We start from the raw sequence: 15,454 nt of genomic DNA, 5'->3' as shown, positions 1-15,454 counted from the left end.
CATGTGATTTTGTTATAAGAGATCATGTGATGCTAAACATGTGTACGAATGAATAAACCATTAGGCTGAGCACATTGTAAAACATCTGAAATGTTGTTTATAACACGCCTTAACCATTTCAGTATTAGTGTTGTTATATTATTCGCACATCTTTTAATGCGATAATCCAGTTTTGCACATAAAGGTTATTTGCAATTTTGGACGGAAACATTGCTAATTTGATGTTGTTCTCTCTTCTGGCTGCTGTTATCATTCCTTCATTAATTTTTCTTCAGCTTAGTCTGTATTTCAGAGTTCACCACAGCGAAATGAACCATCAACTATTTTAGCATATGTTTTTACGCAACGGATGCCCTTCCAGCCACAATCTAGTACTGGGAAACACCCATAGACACTAGTTCACACACACTCATACACTATTTAGTTTATTTAATTCACCAAAACCGGTTGTGTTTGGATTATAAAACCCACCTGAACACAGGGAAGACATACATACTCCACACAGAAACGCCAACTGGTCCAACTACTGTAGGACTCGAACCAGCAAACTGCATGCTGAGCCACCGTGTTGTCCCCTACTGTTGTCAGTCTCACACAATTTTTTGTCTTTTTCTGAAAATCTTGATAACACTATCGGGGAGTTTTCTTATATTATTTCAACAAACAGGATTGTAAAAAAAAATTGTTGTACTTTCCCCATTTACTGCACCTTAAGTTTTCCAACTACATTGCATCAACTTCCTCTACTGAGAAACCCAGAAATGTGAAAAGGGTCCATAAATACTTTTACTATTTTAAATTAATTAAAAGTAATCATAAACATAAGATGAAAAATGATATATTTTTGAACTCTACTAATCAAAGTATCATATTTCAAATCAAAGATATAGTGTATATTAATAGTAAATGATCTATTGTAATATTCCATGATATACTTGTTTTTATTCTAAGCCTTAATTAAAAAAACATTTACCAATGTAAAGCTAGTAGTATGTGTGTATGTATATAAATATATATTACCAAAGTTGTATTTGTAAATTTTTAATATTCAGATTTGCAGCTGTACATGTAGTGTATGTCTGCCATATGTAATGTGTATTTTGCCCGTGCCCTTTCTTTTCAATTTGCTTGTAATTACCCTCTGAGTGCACAGCCGTGCTGTCGTGTTTATCCTGGATTAGAGAGGCCTGAGTTTCTTTAGGCCTTTGCCAGAGTAGGAGCTGTAGGTTTGTGTGTGCGTGCATGTGTGTGTGTGTGTTGTGTATGAGCCGCTCCAGGTTTCCTGTGGGAACGCTGGTATTCCAGGCGGCTGAATCATGCAGCCAGGTTTATGTGGCTCAGGACTGGGGCAGATTTCGGGAAATCGGACCAAAGCTGTGAGCGTGTGTATATTTGTGAGAGTCGTGTACGTTTGTGTGTGTGTGGAGTAGATCCTTGCGGTTCACTACAGAAACAGTCCATGTATTCTACTCCATGTATTTACCTCCGGGCAGTGTGCAAAAAAAAAGTCAAAATGTTTTATGTCAGATGCATAGGTTTACATTTTTCCAAACAGACAGCATGCCAGTCATCTTTTGTTCACACTGTTGATCTCCATCCCGCACCTCCTGAAGGCCTCAGCACCATGGTTCCTCCACACGCGATTTGAGCCTGAAACCTTTAGTGAGAGACGTGAGGTGTGTTTGAAAGTGTGAGTTTGTTGCGATTATACACTGAAGACATGTTTTTGAACATGTTTAACACCATCAGTCATCATTACTGTTTAACGCCGCCATGCAGTCAGTAGCATTCTTTCAAATAATTTATTAGACTTTTGACTGCAAGGATACATTACATTGATAAATAAATGACAGTAAGACTTAGAATAATTAAACCCCCTTTGAATTATTATTATATTTTTTTTATATTTCCCAAGTAATGTTTAACAGAGCAAGGAAATTTGCACAGTGTGTCTGATAATATTTTTTTCTTCTGGAGAAAGTCTTAATTGTTTTATTTTGGCTAGAATAAAAGCAGATTTAAATTTTTTTTACAAACATTTTAAGGTCAAAATTATTAGCTTATAATTGATATATTTCTATTAATTAAAAATATTATTAAGCTATATTTTTTTCCGATATTCTACAGAACTAATCATCGTTATACAATAACTTTCCTAAATACCCTAACCTGCCTAGTTAACCTAATTAACCTAGTTAAAGCCTTTAAGTGTCACTTTAATATAAAATGTATAAAAGTGTCTTAAAAATCTATTAAAATATTATTTACTGTCATCATGGCAAAGATAAAATAAATCAGTTATTAGAAATTAGTTGTTTACTCATTGTGTACTCACAATTTTAAATGTGAAGTTTTCAAAGGTCATTTTTTTCCCACAATTATGCCTATAGAAGAACCATACACACACACACGCAAAAAAAAAAAAAAAAAAACTTTTTAGCAAAGTAACAAATGAATTTAAATCAGTATTCTAAAGCAGTGTTTCTCAACTGGCAAGTCACAAAATCACTTTGAATGTATGGCGAAGGGTGAGATTTTAAGCTTAGTTTAAAAAGTTTAAAAAGATGCGTTTGAAAGCTGTTAACGCTTCTGTCTGACCTGGGTCAAGGAAAGAAAATCACATTGTTCAGTATCTGGGGTCCGGTAAGAAGTTGTCTACAATAATAATAATTCATTTTATTTGTAAATGGCACTTTTCTGGACCCCAAAGGTCACCTTACAAGCATCAACAGCCATATAAGAACAAATTAAAACAATTAATAAAACGTTGACAAACTAGATTTTAAATGCATGGAGTTGCAGGGACAAACACATCATGAGTATAAAATAACATGAATAAAAATAGTCAAAAGAAAGCCTGCTTAAAAAGATGTGTTTTAAGATGACACTTGAAAGTGTCATTATCATTCTCCTAACATTGTTTTCACCACCACATTAAAAAGTTTCTCACCTCAGAAAAACATATTTAGTTTAACATGAAAGTGATTTATATATACACATTTATGTCTATTATAATATTTCGAGATATACTTGTTTTTAATCAAACAAACAAAGCCTTAGTTAATAAAAACATTTTACTAATGTAAAACTAAATATATTATATGTAATGTGTAGTATAAAAGTATGTGTGTATGTATATATATTATATATTAGTAAAGTTGTATTTGTATATTTTTAATATTCAGATTTGCAGCTATACATATACAGTAGTTATGTCTGCCATATGCCATGTGTATTTTATCATTGTCATTCTACTAATGTTGTTTTTGCCACCGCAATAAAAACTTTCTCACCTCAGAAAAATACCAGCTTTAGTTGAACATGAAAGTGATTTATATATACACAATTATGTCACAAATGATTTGTATTCATGAAATAAGCTGTTCTTTGAAGTTTCCTTTGAATCCCGGAAAAATATATCATACTTTCCACAAAAATATTTACCTGCACAGCAGTTTTCAACATTAAGAACAAATGTTTCTTGGTCAGCAAAACGGCATACTAAAATTTGACACTAAAAACCAGAATAATGACTGCTGAAAATGCTGCTTTTTTAAAATATTTTAAAATAAAAAAGTTTGTCTACTGTATTTTTGTAATCAAATGAATTCAGCATTGGCGAGACATCTTTCGAAAACATTAATAAATCATAACCACCCCAAACTTGAACAGTAGTGTGAGATCAAAGCTTTTCTCTTTGCACGTCTGTGTGGCCAAGTGTGTGTTTTTCACTACAGATACGACTCTATGTAGCCGAGGCAGTGGGAGATGAACACTGTATGTTTGCGTAAACTCTTGAACCTTGAACAGTTTTAATTGGTTCGCTGTTTGTATGACTTAATAAGCTGTTCAAAACTCAAAGCTTTCTAGTTTTATGGAATTCAGACTTTCGGGCCTCCACTAAAAACATACATAAAATCAGGGCGCAAATGAAGTGAAGTTCAAAGATTCCTGTGAAAACACACAGGCTGAGCTGATAGCGGTGAAGCTCTCAACGGGGTCTTAGAGGTTGCTGATGTTTTTGTTATTTTTAAGATGATTTCACCTCAGACTTCTTTGTTTCTCCAGCAACAGAATGATTTTGTCCTCATTCTCACCTCTCGCATCCATCCATACCGCCGACCAATCGCATACTAAAGAGAGCTTGCAGATGAATCACACTGGTCTTTATGAGAACCCCACAGCCAATCAAATCACTCATTAGCTCGCCGACTGACTGTACCTGCAGTGACCCATCATGCGCTGAGACTCTTATTTCATAGTCCTAATACTTTGTATGAGCACTGCATAGAATTTTCCAGCAAGACGAGGAGATTGTTTTCATAAGAGACTGGAATCCCAGCTGAGACTTTTGACCAATAGGATACACCCGTTTTGTAATGCTTATTATTTTTTCCAGTAGATATGTTTCAAAGACCCAAAAGTGGTTTTCAAACATTTAAAAATAAATAAATAAATAAAAAAAATTAGAACATCTGTAGATTACAATGTTTTCACCGTGTTATAGCATAGCAATAGTTTATATCCATATGATATGGCAGGCATATTAATAACAATAATCATGTGATGACACGTTTAAAGACGCTTAACAAAAATAAGTAGTTATTTATCTTTAATGAAGGAAGTGAAAGTCATTTGAAATGTATTTTTAGAAAGTAAAGATCAGAATTAATATGTTATTTATCATTCTAGATACGTTTTGTTTTGAAAGTTATTAAATAAGTGAACCAGTTAAAGGATCTTGGCATAACTCTAGACATGAATTTAAAATTTGATAGTCATGTTAAGAATATGTGTAAGGAGGTCAAGCCAAGTCTAAACTGTTTTCCTTTTAGTAGAAGACATAGATACATTAGATGTTAGACCATAGACAATGTTAGAACATCTTAAACTGCAAAATTATACATGCACACAATGATACCCTCATTTCATATTGCATTATATGGTCACAAGCCTCTTTAACCACATCGAAGCCTATTGATTTAATATATAAACAAGCTATTAAAATTGTGAACTTAAAGCCTATGCCAAGGCATCATTGTGAGGTTTTATGTAAAAATAACCTTTTTATTTTTGATTGTTTTATTAAATTGAATTATCTTAAATTGTTTTTTAAATATTTATATAATCATGTTCCAATGATGTTTTCTGATCTAATCAGTAGGTATCAAACCTCTTAGAGAGTCACACGAGCAACTGCTAATAGTCACTGTTTTGTATTCCAAAGACTTCTTTTGGTAAATTTTTTTTTCTTTGTTAAGGCAACTAAATTGTGGAATGATTTACCTGTTAGCCTAAAATTATAAAGGAATATAAATGTCTTAAGTTGTGTACTTAAAAATTATTAAAAACAAAACAGCAGTGTTTACATAAATAGTTTACTATTAGTTTGTTTGATCATGCCGCCTTTGCTTTTGCCTTATGTAAAGAATTATCATGTTGTGTCTATGTATCTATTTTATTTTCATTTTATGTCAAGCTTCCCATAGACATGTGTTGAAAATTAGCAAGTCTGCTAAAACAGTGGTCCTAGTTGTTTTTCGTAGGTTGGTAGACGACCATCAACAGTTTTCTCAGAGGATGACAAGCTGACAAAACATTGCTGTTTTAATGTTTTATTTATGGAGAAAATTACAAAGCACTGCAGTGTTTGGGAGTTCTATGTTTGTCTGAGATAACTAATCTACCGAAATAAATGTGTATAATCTATAAAAAGTATGAAGCTGAACGGTCAGTCAAGTGGGTGCGTCTGGAAGCCGCGCATTGGAAATAACAAACTTGCGAAACCTCTAGAAAAGATCTGTTATGCGAATGGCCCCTAAAAGGCCGTCGTCACTTGCAATCTCCAGCAGTTGACCTTGGTGGATTCACCTGAATTTATTTTATTTATTTATTTTTTGACAAATGGGTTGCGAATCTATTCCTTTGGCAGTTCGCGGGTCCTTCACAAGGTCTTTTCCCCTTAGCAAAGAAACTTTCCAAAGACCTCTTTTTCTCATTTTGCTGCTTGTGGGTTCAATTTGGGTGCTCAAGTGACCAGAATGAACTGAGAGAATATGGTTGAGGTATTTAATTTGATTGTCCAGTGTAATAGTGATGTCCATGTCAAAAATAAATCAATTAATTAAGTAATTAATAGATAAATAAACGATGGCATTTGAACAAAACATTTGAACTGCAGTTATATTTTAACAGTGCATTTAATACATTTTTCGTGTATATAAAATCAATTTAATTTGACACCCAAATATATATTAAATGTATTGATTATTGACTGATGATGAACCAAAATTATCATTGATTAATAAAATGCTGTAGCATTAGTGTCCTTTTCCCGAAATACAGCTTGGACTCAAGTACACCTTCAGAACAGGTGAAGCTTTGAGTAATATGGGTAAGGAATCCCTAAATGCAAATATGAAATGTGTTATATAAATAAACCTGCCTTGCTTTAATTATTATGTGGTATTATGTTTATCTCAATTATCATGCATATCTTCATATGTAAAAGTGTTAAAAATATTACTTTTAAAACTACTGAAGTTATTATTAGTGATTTATGCCTATGATGCTTATATTATTTGTTGTAATAATAAGTGGTGTGACAAGTTTTATTACTATTAGCTGTTATATACACTATATACACTGCAATACTGTGTATGTAAAAAATTGAGGCAACTATTTGTGTCAGTGTTTTCAAACTCATTTTAATTTTGTTTGTCCTATTAGACTTTGGATGTTCTCAACTTACACTTTATCAAATGTAACTTCAACTTAGTTTTATCAAATTTTAACTTGTCGTTTTAAGTTCGTCAAACCTTTTTTTTAAACTAAAATTTACGTAACACTTTATAATAACTACACACTATGAATCGTTTATTAAGCATTAGCATATAGTTAATTCATTATCTGTTAAGCATTAACTTTACATTAATAGATGTTAGTAAACAGTTTATAATTGCAGATACAAATGCTCTATTCATGACTTATTAGTACATTTATAATGTGCTTAATAATTGTGTTTTCATATTTAAATTATTTTTTCATCACTAAATTAAGTATTGCATTATTTACGAACCAGTTATTTGAGAGTAGTTGGTGGTTTTTAACGATCACTCAAAATGAATAAGTAAATGATTAATAAACTATTCAAATTAACATTCAAATATCTTATTATTCAGGCATATAGTAAAAGCTAATTTGTATGTTAATAATGTTTTATTTATGACATTTTGTCTAACAACTGCACTTCTGCCTGGTTAGGACTTGTTTGGGAGAAGGATATTGGTCAAACTATTGAAGAAAATGACTGGAAAATTGTATGTGATATATATCCGAAGTGTACCTCTCTTGGGATCCATGAGCTTAATTTTAAATTTTTTAATAGGATCTACTTTACTCCAATACGTATTAAGAAAATGTTTGCCAATGCCACAGACCTGTGTTTTAAATGTAAAAAAGATAAAGGTACATTCATTCATAGTTTTTGGGACTGTGACAACATTTTGCCATTTTGGAAGAAAATACATAAGGTACTGGAAAATATTCTTAAGCTCAATTTTGACATGACCCCAGCTCTGTACTTATTGAATCTTAATGCAAATAATCTGTTTGAAAAAAATGCATTCCAGTTATTTATTGTATTGGTATATTTAGCTAAAAAATGTATTTTGCTACTCTGGTCTGCATCACAAGCTCCATCTTTTAAAATGTGGATATCACAGATTGCTACATGACTACCATTAGAAAAACTTACCTATGACAAACATAAAAAATCTGATAGATTTTGGTCTATTTGGTCTCCCCTTTGGGAGTACACTTTTTTTTATAACCTACACTTAAAGACTACTCTAAGATGATGTAATTGTGCTTTTAATTATTCTTCACCTATTTATTTATTTTGTTACTCTGTTACTTTCACTCTCAAGACTGTACATTCTCTTTAATATGTTAAAACATTTTGATGTTAATGTTTTGTGAATATGGGCATACAATAAAAAAAAAAAAAAATAGTGTTTTATTTACTCAACTTCATCCTGTTCTATGACCTAATCTAAAGTGAGGACTATTCATGCTTTATAAATCATTTATAAATGACAATTAAAGGCACATTTATATTCTAAAATATATGACTTTGATAAAGTCTTAGATACTTTGATAAATAATATATGGAAATAAATGACTTTATTCATTTCTATTCATTTGAATATCCACAAATGAAACTTAAAATAAAAAATAAATATTTGCAACCTTATTTAAAATAGAATTACTGTACACTCTCAGAAATACAGGTACAGGAACTGGGGCAGTACATTTAAAAAAAAAATACACATATACCCAAAGAGTCCACAGTGGTCCCTCAAAGGTACATATGATATTAGTGCCCAAGTGTACCTAAAAAGTACCTTTGAGGTACCATTATGGACCCTTCAGGGACAAATATGTACGTTTTGGAAAGGTACAGCCCCAGTGACAGCTCCTGTATACTTATTTCTGAGAGTGTACAGTTTAAACATCGCTAAATAACATTGAAATGCTGTATCATAATTGATCCGTCTATTATTCTGCAACGGTTAAACTGGACAATAATTGTATTTTTTAAAAAGATGAATTGTTTATTTGTCACTGAGCCTTTAATTGTCATTTATTAGGCATTTACAAAGCATAAATAGTCCTTTCTTTAGATTAGGTCACAAAACTGGATGAAGTTGACTTCATAAAGCATTTATTAACATTAAAAGTAACTTTTTATATATGCCAGAATAATAAGATATACAAATGTTGATTTGTAGTATATTAATCATTTACTAACTAACTCATTCTGAATAATCTTAAAAAAGAATCAGCTACTCTTAAATACAACTGATTTGTAAATAATGCAACACCTAATTTAGCCATGAAAAATTAATCAGTAACAAAATATGAAAACACTATTTTTAAGCACAGTATAATTGTACTTATAAGTCAAGAATAGAGCATTTGTATCTGCAATTATAAACTGTTTACTAACATTTATTAATGTACAGTTAATGCATTACCGATAATGAATTCACTATTTACTAATGCTTAATAGATGATTCATTGTGTAGTTATTATAAAGTGTTTCCAAATTTACTTATTCTAATAATCCACACAGTATTTTAAGTAACTGTTATTCAATGAAACGAATGCTTTTGAAATACTCAAAAGGTTGAAGCAAACTTTTTTAATAAAACATACACAGTATTTTTTACAGTGTAATAGTATTTTTAGAAGCTGTAAATATATACAGAAAACACTGTGGAACTTGGTTTGCATCAACATTTCACATTCAATTTGTGAAAGGCCATTCCTTTATTATTGTATTGTACATTTGTAACCAATTTCAAATTAAGAAATATTTAAATGATTTTTAGAATCTAAAATAATACTTATGTCTGTAGTTTAATTATTATTTATAATAAAACTGAAGTCTCACATCAAACACAGGCTTCTGTCGTCACTGTGAGTTTCATGATGTGCGGCGGGTGGCAGGATTTGATGCTCTGAGGGGTGTTTTGCTATGAAGTGGGTGGTTTTGTGTGAGAGTGAGTGTGTTTTTTTTCTGTATTTTTGGGGTGGGGGCAGGAGGTGGGGGCCTTAAACTCCAGTGGCCAACATCCAGCAGAATAAATAAACACAGCTGCAAGCCGAGACCACCTTAATGTGTGTGTGAGCGCGTTCATTCCCTCATTTCATGTGGGAGAACTTGGACTACAGGCTTTAAAAGCACAGATACACACACGTACACACACTCAGCCACAATATGTAAGGTGATCTAGGGAAAGGGCTGATTTTAAGGTTGATTTAGCAGAGCATTTAACACAGGGCATTCCTGAGCGTGTGTAAAGCTGAGAGGAGGTCAGACGTGTTTGTGAGCGACTCTTAGACTCCTCCGTGTGTGTGTGTGTGTGTGTGTGTGTGTGTGAGAGAGAGAGAGAGAGACAGTGGGCTTTGTGTATGATGAATGAGTGTGTGTATGTGTGTGTGTGTGTGTGTGTGTGTGTGTGTGTGTGTGTGTGTGTGTGTGTGTGTGTGTGTGCATGTGTGAGACAGTAAGCTTTATGGATTGATTGTGCATGTGTGTGTGTTAATGTGTAACAGTGGGCTTTGCGCTATTGTGTGTGGTTGTGTGAGACAGTAGGCTTTTTGTGTGTGTTTGTGTGTATGTGTGTGATAGATTGGGCTTTGCGTATATGAGTGTGTGTTTTTGTTTGTGTGTCTGTGTGTAAGAAAGTTGTCTGCGTATGATGAGTCTATGGATGTGTGCATGAGTTTGTGATTGTGTGCGTATATGTGTGTGACAATGGGCTTTGTAGATTGTGTGTGTGTGTGTGTGTCTGTTTGAGAGAATGTGCTCTTTTCATATGATAAGTGTGTGAGTGTGACACTGGGCTTTGTATATTGTGTGTGCTTGAGTGTGTGTGTATTTGTGTGTCCGTTTGAGAGAATGTGATCTCTGCGTATGGTTTGTGTGTGTGTGTTTGTTTTTGTGTGCATATGATAATTGTGTGTGTGTATGTTTGTGTGTCTGTGTGCGAAAATGTGATCTTTGCATATGATGTATGTGTGTGTGTGTGTGTGTGTGCGTGCGTGCGTGTGTGTGTGCATGTCCGTGTGTCAATTTGAGAGATTGTTGTTATTGTGTATGATGAGTGTATGGGTGCGTGTGTGTGTACATGTTTGTCTGTCTGTTTGAGAGAATGTGTTTTTTGTGTATGATTTGTGTGTGTATGTGTATGTGTGTGTGTATGTGTGTGTGTATGTGTATGTGTGTGTGTGTGTGTGTGTGTGTGTGTGTGTGTGTGTGTGTGTGTGTGTGTGTGTGTGTGTGTGTGTGTGTGTGTGTGTGTGTGTGTGTGTGTGTGTGAGTGTGTTTGAGAGAATGTGTTTTTTGCGTACGATTAGTGTGTGTAAAAAATGGGCTTTGTAGATGACGATGAGGATGTGTGTGTTTGTGTGAGTTTGTGTGTGTATATGATGAGTGTGTGTTTGTGGCAGCTGGCTGTCTGTGTGATTGACACGGCTGAGCTCTTCCCCGCTGTGTTGAGGATGAAAGCAGATGCTCTGGTTTGGTTCTCTCCCTTTTTTCTCCCCTCTCTTCACATGCCCTCTGTAACCAGAGTCCTCAACTTTCAGCCTCTCACCGAGCTGAAGCTATGAGGGAGAGACGCAGATAAGAGAGGGAGGAGAAGAATTATTGAGTGGAGGAGAGTCGTCCAAAGTGGATGAAAGAGATGGATTTGATCACATTGTTCTGTTATCATGCTTGTGCTTTGGCAGGGCAGTATAGAAAATGAACATGCTCGTATGCATTCAGTCTGTGAGGGTGTTTTTATCTTTTTTTAAGCGGCTTTGTTCCAAAATCTAGTGCGCTGTCTACAGAAGCAGTGTTTTAAAGCATCTTAGGCACGTTCCTGATTTTCAAAAGGTCAGAAGCTTGTTCCTTCTAAAAGACTTTAGTTTTCTTCGAACTCTATCACACTTAAGGGCGGGATCCAAATGGACTGATATCTATATTAGCATCTGACAATGAATTATTAGAAGCTCAGTACAAATAGTTTTACAGAAATGCCAAGTATTGATCCTTTAACAAATACTGCAGCTTTATTCACTACACTTAAACTAATATTTGGACGCTTTAAGGACTAATAACTAACACCAAGGTTTCTACAGAGACTATTAACATGTGTTAATGTTGGCTAATAAACATACAGCTGTTTCTTTTTAGCTCAGTTCCCCTGGATGATGTTTAACAATATATTATTGTAATCAAATTTAAAGTTTTATTTGTCGTTATTACGTCTAACGTCAACTAAAATGCAATAAATGCTTTTTAAGTATTAACTTGTGGGTGTCAAAAATTTTACTTCTTAACTAAGTGTTGTTAACTTATATTAAAGGTGCAGTAGGTGATTGTCTTCAGAAACATTTTTTGTTGTGCTGGTTGAAAGTCTCTTTACAGTCCAATAGTACTGATTAAAGTAAATGATCTAAATGTGTTTATATGTATTTTTATATTCGGGGTAAGGCATAAAACTAAAAAATGTTCATCCAATTAAATATTGTCAGCCCGACATCTCTCATAATTCCGATAAGTAGCTCAAACTGTCTGTCAGCAAATGTGAATTCGGACTTCTGCGCATCTATTTACGCAGATCCGCTATTCACGCGTGCCCGCCTGCATGAGCGCCGCACGTTCACGAAACAATCACAGACGCGGTGAAATCAAATGCTAAATTGAAACTTTTGAAAATCCTGAATCAATACTGAAGTTACTTTTGCACGCTGGAGGAAGGACAACACCATAGCTGAAGTATTACTGTTCGACAGGCAATAGTCTGTTTTAAAACCATTTTAGTCAGGCTAGGTTTATGTTAGATTGTGTTGTGTTATGAATGGCTTATATGCCCAGATGTGTTGTTCAGTCACTGAAATCTCCTGGCGAAATATTGATGTGACTATTTTCAGTTTTATAAGGGACCTTTGACAGCATCGATAATGTAGATTTTTATTTAGTTTAACAACAAAACATCAGTAAATAGTGCTATTCCGCCTAGCCTGCTTTACTGATCTAAAGTTGCTTTTATATTTACATTGGTTCATTTTTGAACAATGACAGCCTTCCTATACTGTGTACCATGCTACTCTGATTATTCACTCTGAAATAGCATATCAGTGTAGCTTAGTAATAAATGTAATACCTGCACACTGCCGAGCAAACACTAACTAACTGGCCAATGACGCGTTGTTCGCGTTTTCAGGAGGCATGGCTTTAAATCACAATCCCTCCCCGCTGTCCAAAGATAATATGCTAAGCGGTTAGCATTTTGGCAGCTCACCTACTGCAACTTTAAATAGTCAAATTGTAAATATTAAATAAGTGTTATTATTATTATAATTCAGTTATAATAATATATATTATATTAGTAATACACTGTAAAACTCAAAAAGTTAAGGTAACTCATCATTTGAGGAAACCGATTGCAACAAATTCAGGTTTAAAAACTAATTCATGAGTACTTTAAACTTAATCCATTTGAGTAAACGAAGCAATTTGACCACAGTAAAACCCAATAAATGAACAGAACGCAAACCAATGGAGTACTAAGAAACCCAAGTTAAGGTAACTCAAACCATTTGAGGAAACCGATTGCTACAAACTATTTGAGTTCAAAAACTAATCTATATGAGTATTGTGAACTTATTCCATTTAAGTTAAAGTAATGAGTTAAAGTAATTAATGAACTCATTACCTTCAACACTGAGTTTAAAACTCTTTTCAGATGAGTAGAATTAACTTTCAGTAAGTTTTGAGTTGACTGTTGGGTTTTACAGTATATATATTTACCTTTTTATATTTATTTTCACATATATACATACACTACCAGACATTTGTGCTGCCCATTACATTACAAACCACAGGAGAGGGCAAATTCTTAGCAGGATAGCGCTTCTTCTAATACTTCAGCCAAAGTTACTGAAAGTAAAAGAAGGTCAAGATGCTCCAGGTTTGGCCAGGCTAGTCACCAGACATGAACATTTTTAAGCATGTCTGGGGTAAGATGGAGGAGGCATTTAAGATGAATCCAAAGAATCTTGATTAACTGTGGAATACCTGCAAGAACGCTTTCTTTGCCATTTCAGATGACTTAATTAATAAGTATTTGAGTCACTGCAGATTTGTCTGAATCGTCCAAGCTCATGGGAGTCATATACAATATTAATTGTTTTTCAACTGCACCATGACTTTATATTCTATACTCAACATTATTTTTTTTCTTGTCACAACTTTTAAGTGACAAGACTTTTAAGCAAAACTCAGACCTTACTGTCCTAAATAAATCATTAAAATCAAGGCATGATCATATTTTATTTTTGTAAAATAAGTATCATCTAGAGACATTTGCCTTTCATATGATATCAATCTCATATGATATCTTTGCCTTCTGATATCAAATGATCAACTAGAAGTCAAGTTATTATTTCTTGTTCCTAAAACTTGGATCGGCCACAAGACTTTTGTCAGGTAGTGTACATACATATGTTTTTATATAATGCACTGTGATTGAGAGGTTTGGGATTGGTAAAATTTGTGCTTTTCCCAACCATCTATTTTCACTTTTTGCTCACAAAGTCTGTTTTTTAATAGTTTAAAAATAGTAATAGTGTAAAATATAATTTCAAAATAATTGCATTTGTGTTATATGTGATGTATTAAATGTAAAATCGCATGAACCTTACAAATAATCTGTTAAAAACCTTTTTATTATTATTTGTTAATTTTATTTATTGTTGTATGAATTTACAGCTGTGAAACTTTATACTGCTTAAGATATTTGTAAAAATGGTGATAAACCATCGTTTGATTAATGAAATGTTGTCTCTGAATGTCTCTGACAAAAGCTCACAATATTAAACAGTATCTACAGTACAAAAAAAAAAGTCAAATTTAAGTGATAATTATTTACCCAAATGCTGTGTAATTATTTAAAATGACTTTTATGCAATATTTACCCTTTCTTTATAGATGAATTATAGTTGATTCATCAGATTATTTTATTTATTATACCACACCTCTCCTGTACACACTGATATAATAGTGTCCTTCACTGTCTATGCAGAGCGTTCCAAATCGGTCACTTCTAAGGTTCCATTACATTTCTAAAGCTGCATACGTAGGCGTTAAACACAGAGACGGCTCACTAGCTTTTGGAACAGAACCATCACGTCTCTTTCTTCTCTCTCACACACACACGGTTTCTTATTAACGACTCCAGGGACGCATCCAGTCTAATGGTCTGCGGTCTGTTCATTCTCTGGAATAGATATGAAGACTCACCAGCGTCTATAATGCGGCTCCCTCGGCTCACGTCTGTTTTCTCTTAAGCGTGGAGTCACTCCCAGACCTGGCTGACCCCTCCGTCACCTCTCACCTTGTCTTTTCTCACTGAGTTACAGACCTCCAATGTCGCTCCATTTTCTGTCCATTTCATTCTCCTGTTGCGCAGTCAGCAGCCAAAGTCTGTCATTACAGTGGAGACACACACACATACTCGCATATTTATTCACACTCCATCATTCAGTGGAGTCACATATTTCGCTTGACAGCTTCTATATTAAGCGCCCGAGTTTTTGTCTTTTGCAACATTGAGACCAAATAAGTAAATCTAACCCGCTGTTGACTCACCGCAGAAAGTAACGAAGGGTTGTGCCATTCATGACCGTGTACCATGGTTTGCTGCAGCCCACATTTTCCCACTTTCCTCCATGTTTGCACAGCAGTTTTCCACACAGTCTGATCTAATCGTGACACAAATGTAACGCAATGTTTAAACAGTAAAAAAAAGCTTTGTTGAAATTTGCTGTGACATTTTTGACAAAGGCAGATGTTTAATAATGATACACACTGATGGCAATGTTATTTGAGGGATAG

General features: G+C 33.8%; 1 protein-coding gene across 5 annotated transcripts in view; it reads left to right on the top strand.

The window, feature by feature from the left end:
- Positions 1–15,454, top strand: part of gmds (GDP-mannose 4,6-dehydratase) — a 113,546-nt gene that overhangs the window by 48,106 nt on the left and 49,986 nt on the right. The window contains exon 8 of one of the 5 annotated variants that reach the window (XR_012395425.1): positions 772–2,438. The exons of the other annotated variants lie outside the window; for them this stretch is intronic. The gene's annotated coding sequence lies outside the window, so the exon portion shown is untranslated. Of the gene's footprint in view, positions 1–771; positions 2,439–15,454 lie in introns of those variants that run through there. 5 annotated transcript variants of the gene reach the window in all.

The sequence above is a fragment of the Danio rerio genome, chromosome 20 (genome assembly GCF_049306965.1).
Source record: "Danio rerio strain Tuebingen ecotype United States chromosome 20, GRCz12tu, whole genome shotgun sequence".
Taxonomy (NCBI): Eukaryota; Metazoa; Chordata; class Actinopteri; order Cypriniformes; family Danionidae; genus Danio; species Danio rerio.
This window is presented reverse-complemented; position numbering and strand designations above follow the sequence as displayed.